Consider the following 27,739-nt stretch of genomic DNA (forward strand, 5'->3'; position numbering starts at 1 on the left):
AGAAAGTATATTTTTAAATGATACAAAATATGAAAAACATAGTTAATAGCTTAGAAAATTATCAGTATGCTCACAAGTACCTAAAAAACAGAATCTTTATGCCCAAGATACAGCTACACGCTAAGGGAGCTGTATTAGTCCATTTTCACACTGCTATAAGGAAATACCCAAGACTGGGTAATTTATAAAGGAAAGAGGTTTATTTGACTCACAGTTCTGCATGGCTGGGGAAGCCTCAGGAAACGTACAATCATGGCAGAAAGCAAAGAAGAAGCAAGGACCTTCTCCACATGGCAGCAAGAGAGAGAGAAGCAAGAGTGCGGGAAAAACTAACATTTACAAAACCATCAGATCTGATGAGAATTCACTCACTATCATGAGAACAGCATGGGGGAAACAGGCCCCATAATCCAATCACTCCCCTCCTTCAACACATAGGGATTACAGGTTCCTCCCTCAACACGTAGGGATTACAATTCGAGATGAGATTTGGGTGGGGACACAGAGCCAAACCATATCAGGAGCTGAAGACAATTCTAATAATAGTCCCTTATTTCAAGGAGCTTTCACTCTTCTGGTGGTGACAAGATATATGCTTCTAAGGATCAAGGCAGCTGGAAGTAGTGAAAAGAGCACTCTATTAGGAGCCAGAGTTCTTAGATTCTAGTACCAGCTCTGACACTTACTAGTTGTATCAACATGGACAAGCACTTTAGCCATTCTCAGGTTCCTCACCTGAAAGCCATCTATATGAGCATTACTTTATCCACCTTCCAGGGCTGTAGCAAGGGCCAGATGAGATGACAGACATACTTGCCTGAGCACTGTAAAGGATAAAGTGTTTGTCACATGTAAGCTATAACTAGAGAATACAGAATATAATGGCAATAGTGCTCAATCTATTTCTTAAGCACCTACTCTTTTATAAACACTAGGCTTTACATAGGATTTCTCTTTTTGCAATTTCATTGTGGATTTTAACAGGAAGGGAGAAGAAAGAAATTCTATTGCACATGTGGAGCAAAGTTTGAAACAGAGGGGCTGGATTCCTACGCGTTTAAGACAAAAAGAATGTAGGTCTGAGTTGCACAAATGGTTTCTAAGAACTATGTGGAAGAAATCCGAGTGGTTGAAGGAGGGGCCTGTTGATGGAGAAATTTTGAAGGCAGGCTGACAAGAATGGTCTAGATCTAGGGGTTCAGAAGAAGCCTCAGTCAGTTCTTGGATAGGAAAATGACATGACAAAAATGCTGTTTAACAAGATTAATTGGGCACAATATTGAGGGTGGCTTAGAGTAGAGAGAGGCTAGGAGCAAAGACCACATACAATTATGTTTTACATGGAGCTAGGGAGTGGGGAGGAAGAAAACTTGGCTATGAAGACAAAAATTAATGCTGTGCCAATGGTTAGTTAGAGAAGGGGGATAATGGAAAGAGGATAGTCAAAGATGTTCCCAAGTTGGAATCTGGAAGGTAACAAAAGCTACTTTGCACCTTTGATCATATAAAGATGGCAACTTAAATATTTTGACACATGGAAATTATGTGATTACTTAATAATAAAATGAGAGCTAATAACAAATTGTTCATTTAAATCCATTTGAAATGGCTACATGAGTTCTCATAAGAAAAGTGGGGGTCTAAGTGAGGTTTGAGAAGTATAGATCATACCCCTGCTTCACCCCCTTTCATGGCCATCTCCTCATTACCTCTGAATAATCCAGTCTCCAACATAACACTCAAGGCCTTGGGGAATCTGGCCATAGGACACCTTTTGAACCTTTAATTCACCACATCGTCCCATACGCCTTCATGTTTTCCACACCAAAAATGCTTCAGGCATCTGCAAGCAGGCCAGGTACTTTCTCACCTTCATACCTTTGTTTCTTTAGTCTCTCTGCACAGAATGTTCTTTCCCTCTTCTCTGTGAAGGAACTTGCCATGCTTTACCATGTGCCTCAACACAACTTTGTGCTTCTAGTATGCAACTTGATTTATTTGATTTGGGGCTATGACTAACTGAATAGATGTTCCTCTATCTCTAGGGTGACCAGCTCATCCAGATTTGACTGGCACCGCCACCATTGAAAACTGAAAAAATCATGTCCTAGGAAATCCATCAGTCCCATTCAAACTTGGATGGTTGGTCACCTTATACCTTCCTTGCTGTATATCACAAGCCCAAGGACAGAGAGAACATCCTAGTCTTCTTGAAACTTACACATTGCTGAGCATATTAACCTGAACACAATAGTATGTACTCATGCTATATGTAAGAGGTGTTTCTCCAAGAACTTTATATGTATTATTTCAATCACCACAGCCACCTAAGAAAGGTATTGTTATTCTATTTTACAAATGAGGAAACTGAGGATCAGAGAAGGTATGTTGTCTATGCAGCATGTTTGGAAAATGGCAGGGCTGGAATTGGAACTTAGGAGGTCTGATTTCTGAGTGTATTCAATGGGGGCTCAGACAAGGAGTTGGAATAAGACATAGACAGATGTTTCCCATGTTTGTCCTCAAGCCAAATTCTATTTTTCTTAATAAAGGGATGTTTGTTCTACATTCCAGTTGTGGCAATGACTAGTTAATAAGCGCTCGGTAAACACTCATTGAAATGAGACTAATTGATTGATAAGTGCCTAATGTGAAGAATAAGAGAAATGGATCAAGGGTAAGGGAATCATAAAGGAGAACTATTAACTAATTTTTAACATTACAAGGGAGAAAGAAGGATGGGAATGATGCTTCTAGTTAGCGCTTAAGGTAAAATTCCATCTAGTCTGACTGCTCTCCCAAGTCTCACCTCTTTTCAATCAGATACAAACTAGGCCCTTTTTTCATCATTTTCTCAGAACATTTCCAAGTACTACTTCTCATTATTCTTATATTATTCCATTTGCATTTTAAGTATACAGTGTAAAGGCTGGAAAACAATGAAACATGCAAATAAGGAAGCTGAAAGTGTTCTTTGAAAAGTTAAGTGATGAAAAGTAATGGCATTGAAATTCTTTAAATGCAATACATTATCTCTTAAATCAACTTTCTGTGCTTTTCCTACCTTCCCCTGCTTTTGTTACACTGTGCTTTTAAATTTTAAAAAAATGCACAATAGTATTTTTGCAGGGAAAAGTAACTTTTAGAGATTGAATTATTTGTTTTTAATCTTCTAAGCATAATACCCTTTTTCAAAAAGAAAAGTTTAATTTGAGTGGATAATTCTATGACAATTCTCTATCATTGCTATTTAAGATAGATTATATAATTAACAGAGATGTATATCACACTGAATATTCTTACATTTTGAACTATAATGGCAATCAAAGGTTTTCTCTCTTTCCAGGTGAGGGCTAATGACTTGAATTCCACTAAAGAATGTTTGTAACCAATTGGATCATCACATGGCCATTCAGAGTTTCATTGTGAGGAGTTACAGTTTATCACTTCTGTTTCTATAAAATAAGCTTTTAATTGTTATCTTTAATAATTGTCAAGCTTTTAGAAGAAAAGGAAATATTTCTACTTTATTTTCCTGCTTTTTAAATTGTCCAAGATAGCCCTCCACATGGATCAGTTCAGGAAAAAATGTATCTACATGACAATGGGGACCATAGCCACCGAATAATGGATGCTTCCAGGATACATTGGGTATCTATTTTTAAATACATTAGAAAGATCTCTGCAGCCACAGCATGTCTTATGTAAGCCATGCCCCAATCTCTTCAATATAAGTCCTGGGCTCCCACCCTTGACTTTCACTTCTGAGCCCTGGTCAGACTCATTCTAGATTCTGGTTCTGTCTATGCTGTCCCTAGACAGATAATCTTGGATAGCATCGGGCTCTAGGCAACATATCTTCTGTGTCAGAAAACAATTTACCTTAGCTAGGAAATTATAAGTACAGGTTTTGGGTAAGCCAGGAAGTAGGTGAAGCTTTTCTCTTGCTCTGTCTTTAGGGTCTTACAGTGTCCTCATTCTGCAGCTTTCCCCACACCAAGCTTTCTTTCTCAGTGCCCTGGAAGGTTCCTCCTACTTCTCCTACCTTCACAAGCTACTATCCCAGGTTTTCACCATCTTTTCCTTCCAGGAGTATTTGCATTTTAATCCAAAAAGGGCCCCCCACCCAATTAAAGAGCTTTATTACTTTTAATTATGAAATCAATACATATTTGTCTTAGTCCATTTTGTGTTGCTATAAAGGAATACTCAAGGCTGGGTAATCTAGAAAGAAAGAGGTTTAGTTGGCTAATGGTTCTGTAGGCTGTACAAAAAGCATGGTACCAGCATCGGCTTCTGGTGAGGGACTCCAACTGCTTCCACTCATGGTGGAAGGTGAAAGGAATCCAGTGTGTGTAGAGATCATATGGCGAGAGAAGAAACAAGAGGTCGGGGAGAGGTGCCAGGCTCTTTTTAACCAGTTCTCATGGGAACTGATAGAGTGAGAACTCACTCACCCCCAAGGGAGGGCATTACACTAGTCTATTCATGAAGGATCTGCCCCGATAACCCAAACACTTTCCACTAGGTCACACCTCCTAACACCACCACCTGGGGATTAAATTTCAACACAAGATTTGCTGGGGACAAACATCCAAGCCACAGAAATACTTGTCTCATAAAATTTGGAAAATTATAAAGAAGAAAATAAAAATTACTTATTCCACCACCTAGAGATAGGATGTGTTCTAAATTATTTTCTAAGCTTACCTGCATATACAAGTGAATGAGACCATATATACATACTCTATTATAACCTGCTTTTCCACTGTACTATTGAGTTAATAAGGGCACTCAAAGCTCTTTTTTAAAGTGCCTTAATAGGCTGGGTGCTGTGGCTCACGCCTGTAATCCCAGCATTTTGGGAGGCTGAGGCGGGCGGATCACTTGAAGTCAGGAGCTTGAGACCAGCCTGGGAAACATGGTGAAACCCTGTCTCTACTAAAAATAGAAAAATTAGCCAGGCATGGTAGTGGGCATCTGTAATCCCAGCTACTCAGGGAGGCTGAGGCAGGAGAATCGCTTGAACCCAGGAGGCAGAGGTTGCAGTGAGCCGAGATTGCGCCACTGCACTCCAGCCTGGGTGACAGTGAGACTCCATCTCAAAAATAAATAAATAAATCAAATAAAGTGCCTTAATACATTTTAGCAGAATGTGAATCTAACATTATGTCTTTTCCTGATAGAAAAAGATCTGCTGCATGCTCTCTCTGTCCACACCCCAACACCACCAACATTTGGCCAGAATAATGTAGAGAAAACTCTTCATTCAGTAAGTAAATCACTGTTTGCTCTACATACACAGTTCAGAACAATTCACTAAATGTGGCAAATCTAACTCTCCCCTACACTGGGCTCCCCAAGGGCAGATATCAGGTCCTGTTGTTTTCCTTTGTGCTGCTGGGTGCTCAAAGCACAGCCTTTATGGATTCACTGAGTAGGTCCTTGCAAGCTGAACATTGGTGTATTTCAACTGTAAGGAAACTGTTTTCTTTTCCTTGATTATTTCTTCTTCATGTTCTCTGTTCTTTCGTTCAGAACATGTTGGACCTCTTGGATTGGTTCTTTTATCTCATGTGTTTTCATTTATTTCCATTTCTTTTTATTATGACTTTACATTCCTGGAGAGTTCCTGTACTTCACTTTCTAGCTCTTGCACTAAATGTTTTTATAGGCAATAATATTTTTATTCTTTAGAGCTCTTATTTTTCTGTTGCTTTTATGTAATATTTTCTTGAATCTCTCTGAGTGTTTTTTAAAGTTTTATCCTGTTTATAAAGATCTTGGTTTCCTTTAAATTTAGGGATTATTTTTTCTGTTTATCTTGATCTTTCTCTTTCATGGTGTTAGTTTTCTTTGTATTCCTTCGCTGTCCTATCACACTTAAGAAAAGGGGATTAAGAGGCTGCTGAGGGTTTCACTGCTGCTGCATAAGCCAATCTATTTCTTGGAAGAGTTCTCCCCTAAATTGGAAACCTAATAGATTTATTAAACTATGTGTCCATGGATAAAACATAAATTAGCAAGCTTCATGGATTAGTCCATTTTGTATTGCTATAAAGAAATACCCAAGGCTGGGTAATTTATAAAGAGAAGAGGTTTATTTGGCTCACAGTTCTGTAGGCTGTACAAGGAGCACAGCACCAGCATCTCCTCTGGTCAAGACCTCGGGAAGCTTACAATCATGGCAGAAGACAAAGAGGGAGAGGGCACATCACATAGCAAGAAAGGGAGCAAGAGAGAGGAGGAGGTGCCAGGCTCTTTTTAATAACCAGGTCTTATGTGAACAGATAATGTGAGAACTCATTTATCACTAAGTGGATGACACCAAAACATTCATGAGAGATCTGCCCCATGACCCAGTACCTTCTACTAGGCCCCATTTCCAACACTGGGGATCATATTTGAACACGAGATTTGGAGGGGACAAACATCTCAACTATATCACTTCATTTAGGAAGTGAGGGTACGAAGCCCACTCAGAGGCTAAAGACACTACCACTACCCAAGCTCCCAAACGAAGAATAAGAAGGTCTTCCCTCCAGGGCACCAGTACCCACACCACTGTCCCAACTGTCCTACAAGGGTTTGTTCAATTATTTAAGAGATGAGGTCTCAGAATATCTTTCTGGGAATAAATGGCCCTTTAGGTTGCTAGTGATAAAAACCAATTCACACTAGTTTAGGCACAAAAAAAAAAAAAAAAAAGCCAACATTATTAGCACAGGTGCACAATCTCATTTCAGTTCTGATATCCAAAGAGCTCTGAAAACCAAATGTTTTTTTCCAAGCTTGGGGCTGACTCTTTAGGTGGCAAACCTGACCTGAATTGATTGCAGCTATTACGATCTTGGTTCATCTTAGTGTGAATAGCCAGAGGCTTCACTGTAGAAATATGAAAGGCTCTGATTGTGAGGTGTTATCCCAGATCTTTCTAGGGTATTATAATATGTAAAATATATATTCCTCCAAAACACCTTTCTTTCAAAAGGTTTTCTCAAAACAAACAAACAAAAAAATTGGCTACTCAAAAGGTAAACTAAAAAAACAAAAAACCTGATTTCCATTTTTAATAGTTATATTTTAGTAGTAATTTTGTTGTTGAAGGTTTTGTTGTTTGGTTTTGGTTTTTTTTTTTTTCAATTTATACCTATAAAGGTTTTTGGGTTTTTTTTTTAGTCTTAAGACTGAGTACAGGAAAATTATTGGTAATCCGTTAATCTATTTTATCACTTTGAGTTGATTGTATGTTGAGTTTTCTTGCCCCCTTCCTAATTTTTTTTAGGCCTGGATCAGTTCTTTAAAGAACTGACTCTATGTCTTCTGACATATGTATAATGGTGAGATAAATTAACTTAAAATCTGTAGTGAAAGATCATGGTGAAAAAAATATGATAATAAAACTTTCATTTAGAAATGGCTTCTCACCCAGAGCCATTCATATCAGCTACATATAATTCACTAGTTATCTTAGCTGGTCAGAATCATATTTCCAGTTGCATATGGAGTCATAAAGCAGAAATCCGATTAGCCTCTCTCTTAACAGAGCCCAAAGCTATTAATAATAAATCCAAGAGACACAGTTTAATTAAAAAAAAACTAGAAACTATTGTCAGACAGAAATCACCTAATAAAAAAGTAATTTATAATGTACCCCCTAATTAATAATTTACCTCCTAGGGTGAAAAAATATCAAGAGTAATTACAATTAGAACACACTATTTCTTTTTTCACAATAATAGGATAATACTCAGAAGCTAGGGTAATATCAAGTAACAAATTCAACTGCTGCTATCATTCCTTTCTGTCAAAACTTATGCTTAATTTTTAATGCTTTTTTTTTTTAACACAGAGGTTCCTTTGCCTCAGCTCACAGTCCGCTACACTGGTCATTGTGACTTCATAAGTGTTAAAAACTTCTAAACATAGTCTGGTATAATCCTATCTAAAAGAGATATCCACTAATTTAAAAGAATTTGAGAAACAAGAACCGAATGCTTAAAGCTTAGATGAGAAATTTAAATTGGCGTAAATTAGGCCACATTAAATTACTGATCTAGAACCAATTTCTGATTAAACAAGAGACTTCAAGGAAGGAGATTAAATACAAACAACCTTCCCCAGGCAATAAACATTATAAGAACAGGAATTTGATGCATATTTTTCATTCATATCCCCAGCCTCTCACATAGTGCCTGGTAAAAATTATACACTTAAGTATTATATTTTGGTTAAGTAAATGAATGATTAAAGAATGACAGAAAAATGTATGTGAATATAAACAGCTGTGGTGGGTGCTCCAATGAGCTTTCCAGATCTCCCTTAAAGAAAAGGACTTCCTCTCCCCAGCTGGGGGCAGATGCTGCTGGCTGATACCTCTCAGTGGGTAGCCCTCTTCATGGTTCTATTTATCAGTGAAGAGGCCACCTCACCCAAGATCACACCTTTTTCCCAGGATGGCCTGCATCCAGGAATAGATCTATGTAGCTGTAAAAGGCCCAGCCTCCCCAACCCCAGCTCTGGAAAGGTGATCCTTGCTTCCAAATTCCCTATAGGGTTGTCTGAGAAATCAGCTGAAATTGCATCATAGCTCAATTTCTTCCCTCTGCCCAGTTCTGCCTTCTTCCATTTTCTTTGAATATGTTGATACCAAGAGAACTCCCTAATGAATCTGTTTGTTCATCTCCATTCCAGAGTCTGCTTCCCAGGGGACCCAACCTGTGACCAGATGTACCCTTTAGTTGAGAAAATTAAAGATTTAGAAAAATAAAATATTTTTAAGACATAATGCCCTAAGTCCTTTTGTCAATTACTGAATTTACAACTAAACTTAGTGAGCCAGTGAAGAAAGACTGGAGACGGCTGATTTCAGTTGAGACAGACAAAAATCACCACAGGCAGACAATCAGGCAATGCCATGTTGTTGGAAGTCAGTCTTGAAAACAAGTGTGAACCTAATTTGTCTCCTTGATATCTGGCAGAAGTGGTACATCAAAGGATTATTGCATGGTCATCAACAACATGGAATTAGATGTCAAATGAAACTGGATTGGAATTCCTTATCTACAACTTATTGGTTCAGTGACCTTGGGCAAGTTACTTACCCTTCTAAGCCTCAATAATGGAGATGATAATATATAAAGTTATTGCAAAATACTTAACAAAGTAGCTAGCATATAGTACGCACTCACTAAATGGCAGACATACTTAATTTTTTAAAATATTGATTGCTAAGAAAGCAGAAAGATGATATCCTTCCACTCTCAGTCTCCCAACCTGAAAACTAAATGACTTCTATTACTGACAAGAAGAAAAATAATCCTCTACACCCTGGTTATCAGCACTCGGAAATGAGAACACCGAGTATTCACAAAGAAATTGAGGAAGAGGTATGGGAAGAACTTAAAACCTGTTTGCTTCTTGAAGGATGAGTAATGCATGGAGTATGCCCATTTGGGGACATACTGTCAAATATAGTGCATGTCTTTTGGAATATGGACTGAGCTTTTATACTTACATGCAAAGAGTATGGACCAGCTCATCTTCATTGAAGATCTTGTCACTAAAACTAAGCATAGGAGACTTGCAACTTCTACCATGACACAAAAAAGGCAGTCAAAAAAATCCTCTGTCCCAAAAGCAAATATAAAGATGGACAACACACTAAAATGCAACCATCTCAGCACTCTGGAATTTGACCAAAGATATAGAACAAACGGAGATGCATTTATTCCTGAAAACCACTTAACTTTAGATAAGAACAGCACACGTCTCTGGAATTTTGCCTGGGGTAACTACCATCCCTCCTTCAGCTCTCAGCCCAGTAGGTGAACCAGAGTGGGTCAGGCTATGAAAATAATATGCTTTCCTGATGCTGCTTCTGCTGCTGCTGTTTCTGGTGCTGCTACTGCTGTTGCTGCTGCAGAGAACTCACTTGATTTAGAGCATTGTTAGTAAAAGAGGAGATCTTGGAGGTTGGACATGGTGGTTCATGCCCACAATCCCAGCACTTTGGAAGGCTGAGGCAGGAGAATCACTTGAGGCTAGGAGTTCAAGACCAACCTGGGCAACATAGTGAGACTCTGTCTATACAAAAAAAATTTTAAAATAGCTGGGTGTGGTGGTGCATGCCTGTAATCCCAGCTACTAAGAAAGCTAAGGCAGGAGGATTGCTTGAGAGCCTGGGAGATTGAGGCTATAGTGAGCTACAATTGAGCCATTGCGCTCCAGCCTGGTGACAGAGCAAGACCCTATCAAAAAAAAAGAAAGAAAGAAAAGAAAAGAAAGGAACAAAGGATAAAAGAAAAGAAAAGAAGATCTTGGTGTCAAGAGAGGGCCAGAGCTACAGCAGCCTGATGTAATTGGCTTCTTTGAGGCAAAATAATGGACTGGCAGACTAGCCAGAGTTTTAACAGGGAGTTGTGGAAAATGAGACATCTAAAGTGGACCTGATAAACTTCAAATATCCTGGATTGACCAGAAGTTATGCTACTCACACATTCCTGGTTGACATAGCTGAATTGAAGTACATGAAAAGGAGATTAAAGAAAGCCCAGAAGAAAGTAAAAGCTCGTGCAAGCTTGAAAATGGCCTGAAGTTTCAATACACTCCCCTGGCCTACACACAGGTCTATCAACAGAGAATTGAAACTATACTGGCTCAAGGTGTTCAAATACAACCTCTGACCAATAGTTGGCTGAACAATAAACCATGTTGACACAGATATGACTCCCAGGAAGTCAGGCTTAAAAATAAAAACAAGAAAAAAGAAAACTGAGTAGAGGCATCTGGGGCCATACATTTCAGAGGAGACAGACTACAGATTTGGTCCAAGCAAGTTATTAAACAAACAATAATAAATCCCTCAGAAGAAAAGGTCACAATTCAGAGTTGCTAAAGCAGATACCTACGATGTTTGGTATTCAACAAAAAGAAATTATGAGACATGCAAAGAAACAAGAAATTATGACTCATACTCAGGGGAAAATAGCAGTCAATAGAAAACTGAGAGAATGCAGATATTGGATTTAGCAGAAAAAAGCTTGAAAGCAGTTCTTATAAATATGTTTAAAGAACTAAAGAAAACTTTGTTTAAAGAATTAAAGGAAAATAGGATGGCAATGCTTGAGCAAAAAAGAGCATCTCAATAAAGAGATACATATTATAAATGAACCAAATAAAACTCTGGAGATGAAAAGTACAGTAACTGAAATGAACAATTCATTAGAGGGTTTCAACAGAAGATGTGACATGGCAGAAAAATATGGAAATTTGAAGATAGATCGATAGAAATTATACAATCTGAAGAACAGAGAGAAAAAAAGATAGTAGAACAATGGAAAGAGCCTCAAAGACCTGTTGGTGCGCAGTATTAAACACAGCAACATATATGTAAAGGGAGCTTCAGAAGTAGAGGGGACAAAGAGACAGATAAAGTTTGAAGACATGATGGGCAAAAAGTCCCAAAATTGAGAAAAACATTAACCTGCATATTCAGGAAGCTCAATAAACCCCAAGTAAGACCAACACAAAAAGATCCACATATAGAAGCATTAGAGTCAGACTGCTGGATGACAAACACAAGCAGAAAATCTTGAAAGCATCAGGAGAGAAATGCCTCATCTTGTACAGGTAAACCCAATGCAACTAATGACTAAACAATGGAGGCCAAAAAATAGTGGAATGTCAAACTCAAAGTATTAAATTTATTGAATAGTACTCTTGCCATATGTGAATTTTATGGCAGATAAACAATAATTCAATAAAGCTGTTTAAACAAAAACAACTGAAGAGTGAAAGATCACAGCACAGAAATACTTGAACCACGTATGAAAGTATTCTGTCACTCCCCTTCTCTCCTTTTATTTCCTCTTTCCCTCTTTTGATTTCCCCTTTTTCTTTATCCCCCATCACCATCTTTTCCTTCTCTCAGGCAGTGCCATCTGTGGCAGCTATAATCCATGGAGATTGCTCAGGCCCAGAAAAATAGAGAGGCTCCAAACCCTATCTCTGAGTGATAGATATTCTCCCATCCAAGTACTAACCAGGCCTGACCCTGCTTAGCTTATGAAATCAGGCATGTTTAGGGTGGTATGGCCATAGACTGAGCATTAGATATTCTGAAATCAGCCTTCTCTGTGTTCAGATCATTCCCCTTTCTTTCTTAGAGAAAAATTTGTATTTCCATTGAGCAGTCTGACTTTATAAATCTTTATAAAAAAGCACAAAAGAGGCAAGTTGGATATCCAAAAGTACAATTTTAGGATGCCTAGCATTCAAAGACAGCTTAAGAAATTTACTTGGCTTTGGCTCCACAATTTGGCACGGCAGTAATTTTTATGTAAACCTAGATGCCTCAACATAATGGTCAACTGTTCACAGTATGCTCTTGTTATTTATGCTGATATTTTATATGGAAAAAACACGATTTACTTCTGTGCATTAATTTGAAGCAAGTTTTGGAGAAAGAATTCCTTGAAAATCACCACACACTACAGGCAGCCTCTTTCTGTAAGATGAGTCAGATACAGGAGAAATTGGGCAGCTTTTTAAAATTAACACTGAAAATGACAGATAGGGGCTAGCATCAGGTGGGAAAAGTTACACAATGTTCTTGGAGCCCGGTGACGTTACTGTACTGGCTAAGCTGGTACACTTAGTTGGTGAAGTATGCTACAAGGACATTCAAATTAAGCTCCTTTTTACAGTGCCGAAAGGACATAATATGATGCAGGCTTCACAAAACAAACTTTTATCAAAAGTGAAATATCAATTATTAGAATTCGACCCAAGCCAGCAGCTTGATCTGGTGGGGAAATCTAAGGCAGCAGACCCTGATAGCAAAGCCTTGTGCTGAAAATCAAGAATTCATTCTGGTTCTACTGCTAAGCAGTTAAATAACCTAAAACATGGCATTTACATTCTTTGGACCTCAGTTTTCTCATCTGTAAAATGAAGGCTTTAGATCATCTACCCTAGGTCCCCTTTCAAGCTTAACTAGAAATGAAGCATATAAAATAGTCACCAAATCCATCTCAATTTTGTTAATTTCTAATTCAGAAATCATTTTTTAAATGTTTGCCCGGTACTGGATGTTACCCTCCCTGAACAATCTGGCAGATGATGATCATGAGGGCTCCAAAGATACCAGGGAACAACTTGTTATAAAAATTTACCAAATTATTTGTGTTATTAAGGAACTTTCAAAGCCAAGTCATAACTAGATATGAAAGAGCTTGAGATTAGCATCCATAAAAATGCCTTCTTCCAGACATCTTTTTGTGTGTGTAATCGTGTCTGGAATTTCATCACAAGATATTCAAAATATTCCACCCACTTTCCATGGAATTGTTAGAAGGTTTAGTCAGATATGAAGCAGGGATCAATTTACCAGCCTTTTCTACTCAGGTTATTCACCGCCTTTGTGCCTAACAAAATGTACCCCCTTATGCTTCTAACATTTTTTTGGAATGAATTTTCCTACCCCAGAAGGAAACTGTGGAGTGCAAACAGACAGAGGTAGAGGGTCTACCCAAACATGTTGTATTTCACTTCCAACAGATAGTCAATGTTGAGTGAAGAGAAAGCAGACAAGAGATGAGGAGAAAATGAGAAAAAGCACATAAATTTACAAATTGAGAATCTGGTCAGTCTGCTCCCTACATTGAGTAATAATCTTACCATCAGATCCCTATTGCCTCCTATGCTCCCTGAGTCAAAGCTCCTATTTTTGTGTTTTTCTTCAGCAACTTATTGCTAAGAAATTTATGTTTTAAGCTATCTATTTCCCTGAATCAATTGATAGAAATTCTTTAATTTGCATTAGCTCTAGTCTAGTCCTGGGAACCTGTCCAGTAAAACAGGAACAGGGAAATTTGCATTTGGGCTCACTGATTTCTCATAATTTAATCAGCAGGTGAAAGAGAATAATCTTGCAAAATACACATTATCTTTAGATGGTCCTTGGTTATCAATAAACAAACTCTTCAAGGATTACATCTGACACTAAGCATCATTTGCTTCACTTTACAGCTCCTTAGAGTAGCAAAGTTGCAACAAGCTAGTAAGAAAACAATGATTTATTTTGGCAAATAGTAACCTTCTTTCTCTAAACCATCTCTGTAATATCTCTACTAATTTTTTTTACACAAATTCAATTCTTAATAAATCAACAAGAAATAAATTCCTTTCATTAGTCATTCCCACCAGCCTCCCAGACTCAATGTTATTTTACTACTGTAGATTTTTATTGACTGTATTCATTCTCTCCAAGAATCAGGAATAAAGGTTCAACTGAAGATGCACGACAATTGGACATAATTCAGGGATGCTGTGCTTGAAACTTTTCATGGTCACACCTCCCCTCCTTGCCTGGCCAAAGCTTACTTATATCACTTCTTATGGTGGGAAGGACAGACTGCCATCTGTGATTTTTAATGAAAGATGATCCCAAGCCATAAGACGCAGCTAACCCTTACCACAGCAGCTGGGCTCTGTCTCCAAAGAGAGTTACAGGAGAATCGTTGCATGCATAGCATTGCTTTGGAAGAATCTGATTAGATACAGTGTGGTAATCAAAAATGTGAACAAGCACAGTACAACTTCAGAAAGTGAGATTTACTATTCTATTTTCAGTTCCACATTCTTTCTAGATTACAAGTAGAAAGCCATTGTCTCTAACTTTCATAGAAGCAAATTATTTTACATTGTCTATCTAGAAGTAAATGTATGGAAGGAGAAAAATTTAATGGAGGTGTGAAAATTAAAGCCAAGTTTATTCCTCCATCACCGCCCCTAAAGAAGGGACAGAGTAGAAGGGGCCCTATACAGGTAGAATACATATTCTTTGTAAGAGCGTAAGTTCAGAAAGGAATGAGAGGAAAACTGAGATCTTGTGAGGCAGAAGAAGTAATATGTGTAATGAATTTAACAAATTTAAGAGTAACTAAAGTTTTTCCACAATGTTCCTTGAAACAAAGCTCAAAAACTCACACCATTTTAGAAGATCACAGAAAAGGGAAAAAAAAAAAAAAAAACCCTAGCAAATGCAAGGATAGCAAATGAAGGAACCTACAGAACCCAGGAAATTGGTTGTGATTTGAGAATGCAAAACCCCTTGGCGCCAGATCTTTCCATTTGTTAAGAAATGTTAAAAATCCTACATTAAATTTCCTGACTTTTAAAAGGACATGTAGCCTAAAAAAGAAAAAAAAAAAAAAAAAAAACCTGTGTGCCTTAGATTTAAACCATGAGCCACCAGTTTGCAACCCTCTCATATCACAAAGTGAGTACACTAACACTCAGGGAGTTTAAACTCAGCATCAAATAGTTACCTGTGGGCAAATCCTGATACCAATTCTGTGTTCTGTCCATGTCCTTCAGCAACTGGATTACCCTAAATATGTCAACAATATGAAGACTATGGAAAAGAAAAAATAAAACTACAGGTGATAAGGACCCTTCCATTTTCCCATATTAGCTACCCAATTTGTAGTTAATGCTGCTGAAGAAAAGAACCTAAGCCTTCCTAACAGGACTAGGCTACAAGAAGCAAGATGCTTACGATGTGTAGCCATGGATCTTTTCAGAGATATGCAGGGATACACAGGCACTTCTCAGATTAGAATCTGACTCAAGGAGTGTAAATCATCTTCTTCTAGGATTGTGACACTTTCTCAAAATGACAAGCATGTTGACATAAGGCAATAAACACAACTGACCAGTACTTTTCTATGAAGATTTTACTCATTAATGCCTTGAAATAACAAACACTATTTTAAAACATTTAAAAATAACTCATACTGCAGTATTTACTTGTTCTTGTTGAGAACTGCAAACAAAAAAAAATAGACACTCATGGAGACTTGCCTGAGTGTACTATGTCTTTCAATAAAATCAAGACCAGTTCTCTAAGGTCAGAGGTAAAATCTACAAAACTTTAACAAAACGAAATAATGCAAACTAAGAGGGATATTTCATGCCTTTAAAAAATGTTCTATGTAAGAATGTTATTGGGATATTGTGACTTGCATCTTACAAGAATGTAGAACGCATTATGTATGCATAATAGATTTGCAATAAAGATGAAAACTGATATTGAACAACTTTCCCTTAAAGAAACCTTCAGCCATGGGCTCTAAGATCTGAGAATTTAAGTCTATGAATACAAATCAAAAATTTTCATGTTAAATGCAAATATTCCTTTTGCAAGTAAGATTTGATACATGTAATACATAGATATTTAATATATTTTTATAATAAAGTTGAATCAAAGCATGGCTTGGCACATTCACTGACTGAAATTCTTTCATCTAGCTAAGAAGAATTCCTTTAAGAAGAGTTGATTAATTTCTTTTCAAATGTTACTATCTAGGTGGTCTGTTTTCTGTGACTCCATAGTCTCTGAAGACTCTGGAAGTATGAAATAAATCATACTTACCAAAGAACATACAACTAAATATCTTCTTATGTTATCAAAAGGAATCAAATTAGAACAGGAGCACACTGTAAACAGCTGGTCACATGATCAGACATTAAACTAGGAGGTCATTTTGTTAGGACGTAGGAGCTTTAAAAAGATCTAAGAACTCAGGAAACTGAACCAATAACTAAATACTACCATGATCTCATGCTTCATTTTGGGAAACAGTGTAGAGGCAATAAAGAGAATTTTAGGACTATTTTAGATACAAGTATGCAAGGATGGTGAGCTTGCTGTCTGCAAAGGAGCTAACTGCTCCCTTATAAATGTCAGAACCGACTTAAGAAGGATCTGGGCCAATATAACATCATCTCAAAAAATAACAGCTATTATTATAGATCATACTGCAAATGGTGTTTTGAATCATGCCATCCATACCAAATTAAGTTTGCAAAAGGTAAATTATGTAATTCTATAACACTTCAGTGGCATACAGGTTCTTAAGACCCACTATTTACATAGGCAAGAAATGTTGGGCCACTATTTTTTTATTGTATTTCTTATAGTGAGAAATAATTTTGCTCTTCCAAATGTGCCATACTTTTTAAATTAACATAAAAATTCCAACCTTATATTATAGCATTTGTCATCTCTCACGTACACATTCCTTAAAGGCAGGAACAAGATTTATTCATCTTTATATTTCTTACCATCTAATGGTACTTTTCACATGTATATTTAAAACATGTTTATAAGTTGATATTCATGAAAACTCCCTTTCGTTTATCTACTCAATTTGCTATTCATTCAGATAATTCACATTTTTAAAGATCAAAATATAAAATTTGTGGTATTGCTTCATATGCTTTTTTTGATACACTTTTATCAGTTAAGTGTTTTTTAAACCAAGTTTTCTGCAATTCTATGAAGCATGTTTTCTCCCTTGACATTCCTAGATTTAGTGTTGCAATTAAGGGAAAATAAAATACTGGTTTAAATGCTGTTTTATAACAGAAATATCGTCCTTAAATCTCTTCCCTACACGTAATGACATATAAGAGTTCCATCATCTCATGGAGAACTTACAAGGGTTGCAATACCAACCTCTTGTGTCATGAAATTTAATCTCCTAATGTCTGGCCAAGTTTAAATTGGAGCACATCCACTGTGTTTTCATAATCCAGGAAGATGCAAGCAGGAGTTCTGGGACCATTTATCTCCTCCTTCTTAGTTAATGGGGGTCCCTTTCCCCCATTACCCTGAGAAATATCATTTGGCAAGGTCCTTAAGCCACTGCTGCTTTTGGATTTTCAGTTAGCAGCTTGAGCTGACAGTGTTAAATTCTGGCTGTGTTAGGGCAGAGACTGTGGCCACTCTCTGAGACTCACACTTCTGCTGATTGCCTACCTCGTACATCTCCAGACCAATTTTCTAAGCAGCATATGGCAAAGAGAGAGATTAGAGCTGGAAGGTAAAAGACCTGGCTTTTGATCCTAGCTGTCACTATTTTCAGTCAGATAGAGCCACCTTTCAAACGTATTTCTTCATGAGTAAAATGAAGAGTTCGAATAAAAATGTTGTCTAAGATACCTTCCAGAGTTGAAAAATCTATTGTTTCAATCTCTTACGGCCATAATTTTCTCATCTGTTAAATGGGGACACTGTACAGATCAAACTAGATAATAGAAATATTAAGGGCCAGGTGTGGTGGTTTATAGGGCCTGGTGGGGTGGCTCATGCCTGTAATCCCAACACTTTGGGAGGCTGAGGCAGGTGGATCACTTGAGGTCAGGAGTTCAAGACCAGCCTGGCCAACATGGTGAAACCCCATCTCTACTAAAAACACAAAAAATTAGCCAGGTATGGTGGTGGACACCTGTAATCCCAGCTACTCGGGAAGCTGAGGCAGGGGAATCACTTGAACCCGGGAGGCAGAGGTCACAGTGAGCCAAGACTACACCACTGCACTCCAGCCTGGGCAACAGAGTGAGATTCCGTCTCAAAAAAAAAAAAAAAAAAAAGAAAGAAAAAAGAAAAGAAAGAAAAGAAAAGAAAAAGAAAAAAGAAATATTAGGTCAGGGAATTTAACTCTTGTCACTGTGATAGCCCAAGTGATCAGAACAGTGCCTGCCATGTTGTAGGCACCCAGTAAATATTTGTGGAGTTATAAATATCAGTGGATGCTTTAACCAGGAGCAACATGAATATAAGTCCTTCTAATTGCTGGCTACATGAGTGCTAACCACGGAAATGATCCAATAGTCTGCCTGTCTACTGAGTAGCACCAGCCACAACAGCTGTCCCACACTTTACATCTTGTCCACTTATCTCTGGTGCAATTTAACACCATGCCTATCTTGGAAATGTCCCATGGTCTTCCCCCCAAATCTCCTAACTACCTAGGCAGCAGTGATAGAATTGTAGGAATGTTCTGGATTACCCCATTTTCAGTATCGTGCACCCACTTTTTCAGTGATGCTGCCAACTTCTGAAAACAACTTTGGCAATGGAGGAACAAAGACACTTGTTTTCAGATGGCTGCCTGGCAAAGTTTGTCAGATCTGGACCACTCCCATCACCCTCTTGGCATGAGGCACACATTGATCAAAAGTCTTGGATGATTTGAAGTAGATCCAATATCAAATTGTCTACTATGAGAAAGCATATTAAGTTAATTGTACTAATTTTTGCTTCCAGGTATGTATCTTCTCCCTTCCCTATTTACAATTCTTATTCAGGAAATTTAAGATATCATTTTATTTCCCAAAGCATTTTCCCTAAAACCTAGTCCTCAGAAATGTTCTGTGAAGAGAGAATTTTTGTGGAAAATCATCTGGGGAGGATATTGGATACATAATGAACATTACCATGTTAAAGGTTTTGAGAAGTCCTGTAGAGAAGAAATCAACTTGTTTTTCTAGTGGTTCCCCAATCTTTTCACCCAGAAATATTTTTCTTTTCCAGGAACACTTACAAACACCCATGGAATGAACGAACACATTTTGAGAAATGCTCATAGGTCGATTTTAATTGGGGGCAATGAAGGAAATACAACACAATTTATGAAAAAGAGACAATCTTAAAATTCATACTGATAAAGACATTTTAACCATAAAATTTACCTATGAATAAACTTCACAGTCAGGAGGCAGCTCTAACTTTGATAAATGCTAGCATTAAACTATTGAAAGCCTGGGCCCCACTGAGGCATGCTTTCTTTATAAGGGAACAGCCTGTAACCTCAGCTATTACAGCCAAATTTGAGGGTGTGGAGGGAGATGCATTTGATAGATTCAAACAGTAAACTGCAACAGAGAAAAGGGCTTCTGACCAACGAGAGAAAATCTTCCAGGAGACATGCAGACAGACCATCTTCTTCCTGCCCACATAACTCCCTACAGATTCACTTTAGATATGATCAAAAATTTTATTTTGTTTTGTTTTAAGTTGAGTTTAGAGCATGTATCCACATTGGAGGAAAACAAACATCCCAAATTTATCCCATTTGCTCCATTTGCACAAGAGCAACAGAAAAAGTTTGAGTCGAAGATGAATGCAAATTGACAGAGGTCGTGTGTGAAGTCAGAAATTATTTGTACTAGAGAATAATGTCCAAACAGGACTGATAACTTTATGGGCACACTGCCCCTGAGAGGTAGACATGGAGCCCAATACCTGCGGAGGGATGTTCACAGGTCTCTTGACTGCTTAATACAACCATAAGTGGCTCTTGCCTTCTTCTGATTTGACCAAGGGGTGCTCTGTGGAGAATTAGGTAAACTGATTAAGTTAGCTGCCCTCTGTGGGTTGGGCATCAGGCACCCAGCCACCTACACTTTATTAACAGTTCTACAACTGATCCTGAGGCAGCCAGAACTGAGTACCACTGCTCAGTTCTCACCCAGAAGATGCTTAATCTCCCTGGCAATGCAGAAAAAGAAAGCAGGAAAAGACAAGAGGCCAAAAATAGCCAAAGCCAGAGTCACAAGATTCTTGCTTCTGTGGCAGACTCTTCACCTGTCAGGTAGGAACTCCCTATGTGACTTGGTAATTGGTTGCAGGGGAGAACAGATCAGAGCTAGAGAGCTAGAGACTGAAACTGACTTTAAGTGAGACCAGTTTACAGAGTAGGGCCGACCATGGTGACAGTGAGCAGAGGGAAAACAAGAAGGCTTTTACAAGCCCCAAGAAGGTTTTCGTATAATAGTATAATACTATTCCTTGTAGCAAATTCACTGTAACCAAATGCCCAAAGACCAGTTTCTTAATGCCATGACATTTTAAGAAAAATATTTGTTTTGCAGAGTTCGTTGTTGCAACGTCTACCCGAAAATTCCAACTGCATCTTCCCATCAGATAGGCACTAGTAACACTAACATCTATTGGGCCTTCATCACATGCCAGGCAACATGCTAAACACTGTAAGTACAGTAGCTCATTTACTCTTCACCACAACCCAATGCAGTGAGTAAAGTTATTCTTCTTATACACAGAGAAAAGTGAAGGTTGGAGAAGTGACGTAACTTACTCAAAGGTACACTGCTAGCAAGCAAGCAATGGAGGCAGCATCAAGTTAGTCCCTGTCTGACCAAAGTTCCTGCTCTTAACCACTGTATCTGACTGCCAGGATAGATGAAGTTTAATTACCTGCTACACTATCCCCAGAGTATGCATCTGTGTTCCGAGCAGAGACCAGGCCGACCTCTCCATCTTTCCTGCTGTGAAAGGATGCTAGAACTAGGGACTCTCCTTATCCCACTGCTTCCTCAAGGCAGAATAGTGTTTCCCTGTGGATCAAATATCTTCAGAACTTACACATTCTCAGATGACCCAGCTTTCACATTTTCTTGGATTTGTAAGCAGGACCCTTACACAGCATCACATGAAGGGTATGTCTGAGAAACACCAGTTCATCCGTGGTGGATCCAGGTGTCATCTGCCAGGTGTCATCTGTCCTAGCTTTGTATCTGGTAGTGTTCATAGCTACATTGGTGATCAGCCTTGCTGCTCCCTCTAACAGGGTTCACTCTGTTGTGAATGGTGTGCTCTTTAACCTTCATATGTGGCACGTATCTGACTGACAAGGGAGCCTATTGTCTGTAGACATTGAACACATGTCTTACAGTATAAGGAATAGTATATTCCTCTCTTCAATTGACTTTGGCCAAATAATTGCAACAATTTCTAGAACAGATTGTGAGTTTCATTCCAAACAGGTAAATTATCATTTAATCAGTTCTGCTTAGTACAGCAATTTCCAGGTCTCCATGGTAGGCCACAGTTACAGCGCTTTGCTGATCTGGTTTCCACACACAAAAAAAATCTATTAAAAGAAAATTCTTTAGAACAGATGTGTTGACAAATCCCTGTCCACAAAGCAGTCAAGCTATTTAACAAAAATGTTAGTTCAGTATTTGTTCTATTTGTTGTAACTGTATGAGTTTGCTGAGTCTCAGCAGGGGTGGATGGAGGAAGTAGCGGGGAGAACAGGGAAAGAAGCATTAGCAGAGCCAGGTGAGGATGAAAGAAAGCAGCAATGGGGTGCCATAAGGGGGAGTCAAAGAGGGAGAGAAAGAGAAGACAGGGTGGGACAGTTGAAACCAAAGTTTCAGAGACAGTGCCAGAAAGCAGGAAAAAGTATTCCGTGACTTTTACCATTCTAGACAATGCTAATCCCAACAGTCTTTCCTCTGATGCAGCAATCTTAAATCATCTTCCACCTCATACCTTCTCCTCCCCCTCTCTTAGGAAGAGAAAGCACTGGATTTTCAAGCCTGATATGAGTTTTCTTTGACTCCTCTCTCTTTGTCATACCAGCATTGAGTCAACCACCAAGTTCCAACAATTCTTCCAATTTATTGTTGCTCAAATCTGTCCCTTTCTCCCCATTACTGTCATTAGCTCTCCAGCAGGCTTTTCCAGTCACCCCCTACTGCCCTCAGGCACACCCTCCTTCAATCCATTCTTCACTCAGCAGCCCAGACAGTATTACTTAAAACCCAAAACATCACCTAATTGTATCCACACACAGTCTTTCTAATCCCACTCTTAATTCTTTCCTTCAGCACTCAACACCAACATGATGCTTAAATGCTCCCCCATGGCATTCCAAATAAAGTTCAAATTTTTTAAATGGCAAACAAAACCGTTTTATATTAGACTCTGTCTACACTTCCAGCTTCATCTTTTCTCCCATCACTCTTACCAGTCTCAATGTGTATTCCAGCCAGCATCCTTAGCCCCTGAGTATTTTCTAACCTTATACCTTTGTACATGCAGAGCCCTCTACATAAATTGTATCAGCACCCTCACCAACTCCTCCTCCTTTCCACTCTTCAATTCTTTTGCTCTGGTAGTGAAATTGGAAGCAAGGCAATTTTAGATCATTTTAATGCAGTTATTCCAGCTGAATAATTCCCCAGATACATAAAAAATTTTAGATAGATGATAGATAGATAGATAGATAGATAGATAGATAGATAGATAGATAGATAGATAGATATAGACAGATACCATGTACAGACATATGGCACAGATTGAGCAGACTCTCCCACTTGCCTTATCCCTGAGCTGCCACAATCCTTTGGACTTGCCTTTCTTAGAGCCGTTGTCATTGTCTTTTGTCTTTGACAAGCCACAGTCTTTTAATCACCAGAAGTTTTTAATCTCTTCAGGAGCAATAACTCTTTCAGGACATTATCAACATCAGCTGAATGCTCCCACACACAATAGCTATTGCTTCTTAAATGGAAACAATTCTTACCCACACCAAAACTTTCAATGCTGAGAAATTATTATTTGCAAAGAGTGCATGCCACAGCAAGGAGGGTAGAAAGTAAACTTTCCATACCCTTCAGTAATCGATTTTTACTTAAACACAATTTGAATTTAACAAAATCATCTAATCCCAAACAAGCAAAAGCTGAATGAACTCATCCCTACTGGACCAGCCTTACAAGAACTGCTCAAGGGATTTCTGCATCTGAAAGCAAAAAGATGATAATCATCATAAAAACAGGTAAAATGATAAAACTCACTTATAAAATAGAAATATAAAGGAGAAAGTAAAGAATCAAACCTTATCACTACAAAAAACTCACCAAACTACAATGATTAATAATGACAGAGGAAGAAAGGAACAAAGGATATAGAAAACAACCAGAAAACAATCAACAAAATGACAGGAGTAAGTCCTCACCTGTCAATAAACTTGAATATAAACAGATTAAATTTTCCACTTGAAGGATAGCTTTTAAGATAAATTCCCCAGCAGCTGAATGAAAGATAACATGACACAACTATATGCTGCCTACAAGGAACTGACTTCACCTGTAAAGACACATGTACAATTGACCCTTGAACAACACAAAGGTTAGGGGCAGCAACCCCCATGCAGTCAAAAATTCCCATATAATTTTTGACTCTAAAAAACTTAACTACCAATAGCCTATTGTTGAGTGGAAGCCTTAATGATAAAATAAACAGTCCATTAAAACATATTTTGTATGTTACATGTATTATATACTTACAATAAAGTAAGTTAGAGAACAGAAAATTTTATTAAGGAAATAATGAGAGAAGAGAAGATATATTTACTATCCATTAAGTAGAAGTGAATCATCATAAACATCTTTATCCTTGTCTTCACATTGAGTAGTCTTAACAGGAGGAGGAAGAGGAGAGATTGGTTTTGTTGCCTCAGAGGTGGCAGAGCCATAAGTGGTAGAGAAGGTGGAAGAGGAGACAGGAGGGTTACACTCAGTGTAACTTTTATTGAAAAAAATATTGCATGTAAGTGAACCCATGTGGGTTCAAACCCATTATTCAAGGGTCAACTGTAGACTGAAAGTGGAGGGATGGAAAAAGACATTCCATGTCAACAGAAACCAAAAGCAAGCAAGAGTAGCTATACTTAAATCAGATAAAACAAACTTTAAGTCAAAAAGTGTAAAAAGAGATAAAGAAGGTTATTATATAATGATAAAGGGGTCCATCTGGCAAGAGGATATAACAATTATAAACATATATGTACCCAACACCAGAGCACTCAGATATATAAAGCAAATATTATTACATCTAAAGGGAGAGATAGACTGCAAAACAATAATAGTTGGGGACCCCACTCTCAGCATTAGACAGATCATCTAGACAGAAATCAACAAGGAAACATTGAATTTAAACTTCTTTAGACCAAATGGGCCTAACAGAAATTTACAGAACATTTTATCTAACAGCTTCAGAATACACTTTTTTTTTCATCAGCACATGGAGCATTCTCCAGGATAGAACACATTAGGCCACAAGCCAAGTCTCAACTAATTTAAATGAATTGAAATTATATCAAATATATTTTCTGACCACAATGGAATAAAACTAAAAACCAACAATAAGAGGAACTTTTGAAAGTGTACAAATACCTGGAAATTAAACAACATGTTCCTGAGTGACCAATAAGTCAGTAAGAAATTAGGAAGAAAATTTAAAAATGTCTCGAAACAAATAAAAATAGAAACACAACATACCAAAACCTAGGGGATACAGCAAAAGCAATATAAGAGAGAAGTTCACAGCAACAGACACCTACTTCAAAAATGTAGAAAGATTTCAAATAAGCATCCTAATGATGTACCTGAAGAAACTAGAAAAACAAGAACAAACCAAACTCAAAATTAGTGGAATGAAAGAAATAATAAAGATGCGAGCAGAAGTAAATAAAACTAGGTCTAAAAACAAGAAAGTGAAAAGTTTGTTTTTTGGGAAGATAAATAAAATCGACAAATCATTAGCTAGACTAACCAAGAAAAAGAGAGAAAAGACACAAATAAATAAAATAATAAAGAAGGAGACATTACTATTGATACCACAGAAATACAAAGTCTCATTAGAGACTGTTATGAACAACTGTATGCCAACAAATTAGATACCTAATGAAAATGGTTAAATGCCCGGGCACATGTAACCTACCAACATTGAACCAAGAAGAAATAGAAAACCTGAATAGACCCATTGTGAGTAATGAGATTGAATTAGTAATAAAAAGTCTTCCATCAAAGAAAAGTCCAGGACCTGATGGCTTCACTGCTAAATTCTACCAAACATTTAAAGAATTATTACCTATTCTGAAACTCTTCCAGAAAATTGAAGAGAAGGGAATTCTTTGAAATTCATTCTATGACACCAGCATAACCCTGATACCAAAACCAGACAGCAGCAAAACAAAATGAAAAAAACTATAGGCCAATATCCCTGATTAAAACAGACATAAAAGTCCTCAACAAAATACTAGCAAATTTAACCAAGCAGCACATTAAAAAGATTATTCATCATGATCAAATGGGATTTAACATTTACAGCACATTTGATGCAAGAATGGTTCAACATATGCAAATCAATAAACATGATACCTCAACAGAATGAAGGACAAAAATCATATGATCATCTCAATAGATGTAGAAAAAGCATTTTATAAAATACAAAATCCCTTCATGATAAAAATCCTCAACAAACTGGGTATAGAAGAGCCATACCTCAACACAATTAAGGTCATATGTGTCAATCCCATGGATACTATTATACTGAAAATTATATTGAACTAACATTATACTGAAAAGCTTTCACCTTTTCCCCTAAGAACTGGAAGAAGACAAAGATATTTACTCTCACCACCGTTATTCAGCACAGTTCTGGAATTCCTAGACAGAGCAATTAGGCAAGAGAAAGAAATAAAGGGCATTCAAATTGGAAAAGGGGAAGTCAGTTGTCCCTGTTTACAGATGACATGATCTTATATATAAAAAACCCTAAAACATTCACCAAAAAACTCTTAGAACTAATAAGCAGATTCAGTAAACTTGCAGAATATGAAATCAACATACAAAAATCAGTCATGTTTTTATGTACCAACAGTGAACTAACAGAAAAAGAAATCCAGAAAGCAATCCCATTTATAATAGTTACAAAAAATAATAAAATACCTAGGAATAAAGTTAACCAAGAAGATGAATGATCTCTACAAAGGAAACTATAAAATACTGGTAACAGAAATTAGGGAGGTCACCAAAAAATGGAAAAACATCTATATTCATAAATTGGAAGAATTAATATTGAGAAAATGATCATACTACCAAAAGCAATCAACAGAGACAGTGCAATGCCTATCAAAATACCAATGACATCCTTGAAGAAATAGAAAAAACAATGTTAAAATTCATAGGGAGCCACAGATGACCCCAAATAGCCACGGTAATATGGAGCAAAAATAACAAAACTGGAGGCATCACACTACTGAACTTTCAAATATACTACGAAGCTATAGTAACAAAAACAGCATGGTGCTGGCACAAAAACAAACACATAGACCAATGAAGCAGAATAGAGAACCCAGAGATAAATCCATGTATTTAAGACCAACTGATTTTCGACTGGGCATGGTGGCTCACGCCTGTAATCTCAGCACTTTGGAAGGCCAAGGCAGGCAGATCACTTGAGGTCAGGAATTGAAGACCAGCCTGGCTAACATGGCAAAACCCTGTCTCTACTAAAAATACAAAAATTAGCCAAGCATGGTGGTACACACCTGTAGTCCCACTAATTGGGAGGCTGAGGCAGGAGAATCACTTGAACCCAGGTGGCAGACGTTACAGTGAGCCGAGATCACAACACTGCACTCCAGCCTGGGTGACAGAGTGAGACTCCATCTCAAAAAATGAAAAAATAAGTAAATAAATAAAACCAACTGATTTTCAACAAAGGTGTCAAGAACATTCAGTGGGAAAAGGACTGTCTCTTCAACAAATGGTGCTGAGAAAACTGTATATCCATTGGCAGAAAAATGAAAATAGATCCCTATCTCTCACCATATACAAAAATTAAATCAAAATGGATTAAAGACTTAAATGCAAGACCTGAAACTATAAAACTGCCGGAAGAAAATATTGGGGAAACACTTCAGGACATTGGTCTGGGCAACATTTGTTGGATAAGACCTCAAAAGCACAAGCAACAAAAGTAAAAATAGACAAATGGGTATTGATTGGGCACAGTGGCTTAGGCCTGTAATCCCAGCACTTTGGGAAGCTGAGGCAGGCAGATCAGTTGAGGTCAGGAGTTTGAGACCAGCCTGGTCAGCATGGTGAAACTTCATCTCTACTAAAAATTAAAAAAAAAAAAATTAGCGGGGCATAGTGGTGCATGCCTGTAATCCCAGATACTTGGGAGGCTGAGGCAGGAGAATCACTTGAACCTGGGAGGCGGAGGTTGCAGTGAGCCGAGATCATGCCATTGCACTCCAGCCTGGGCAATGGAATTTTTTCTGTCTCA

The sequence above is a fragment of the Pongo abelii genome, chromosome 11, assembly GCF_028885655.2.
Source record: "Pongo abelii isolate AG06213 chromosome 11, NHGRI_mPonAbe1-v2.0_pri, whole genome shotgun sequence".
In the NCBI taxonomy this organism is placed as follows: Eukaryota; Metazoa; Chordata; class Mammalia; order Primates; family Hominidae; genus Pongo; species Pongo abelii.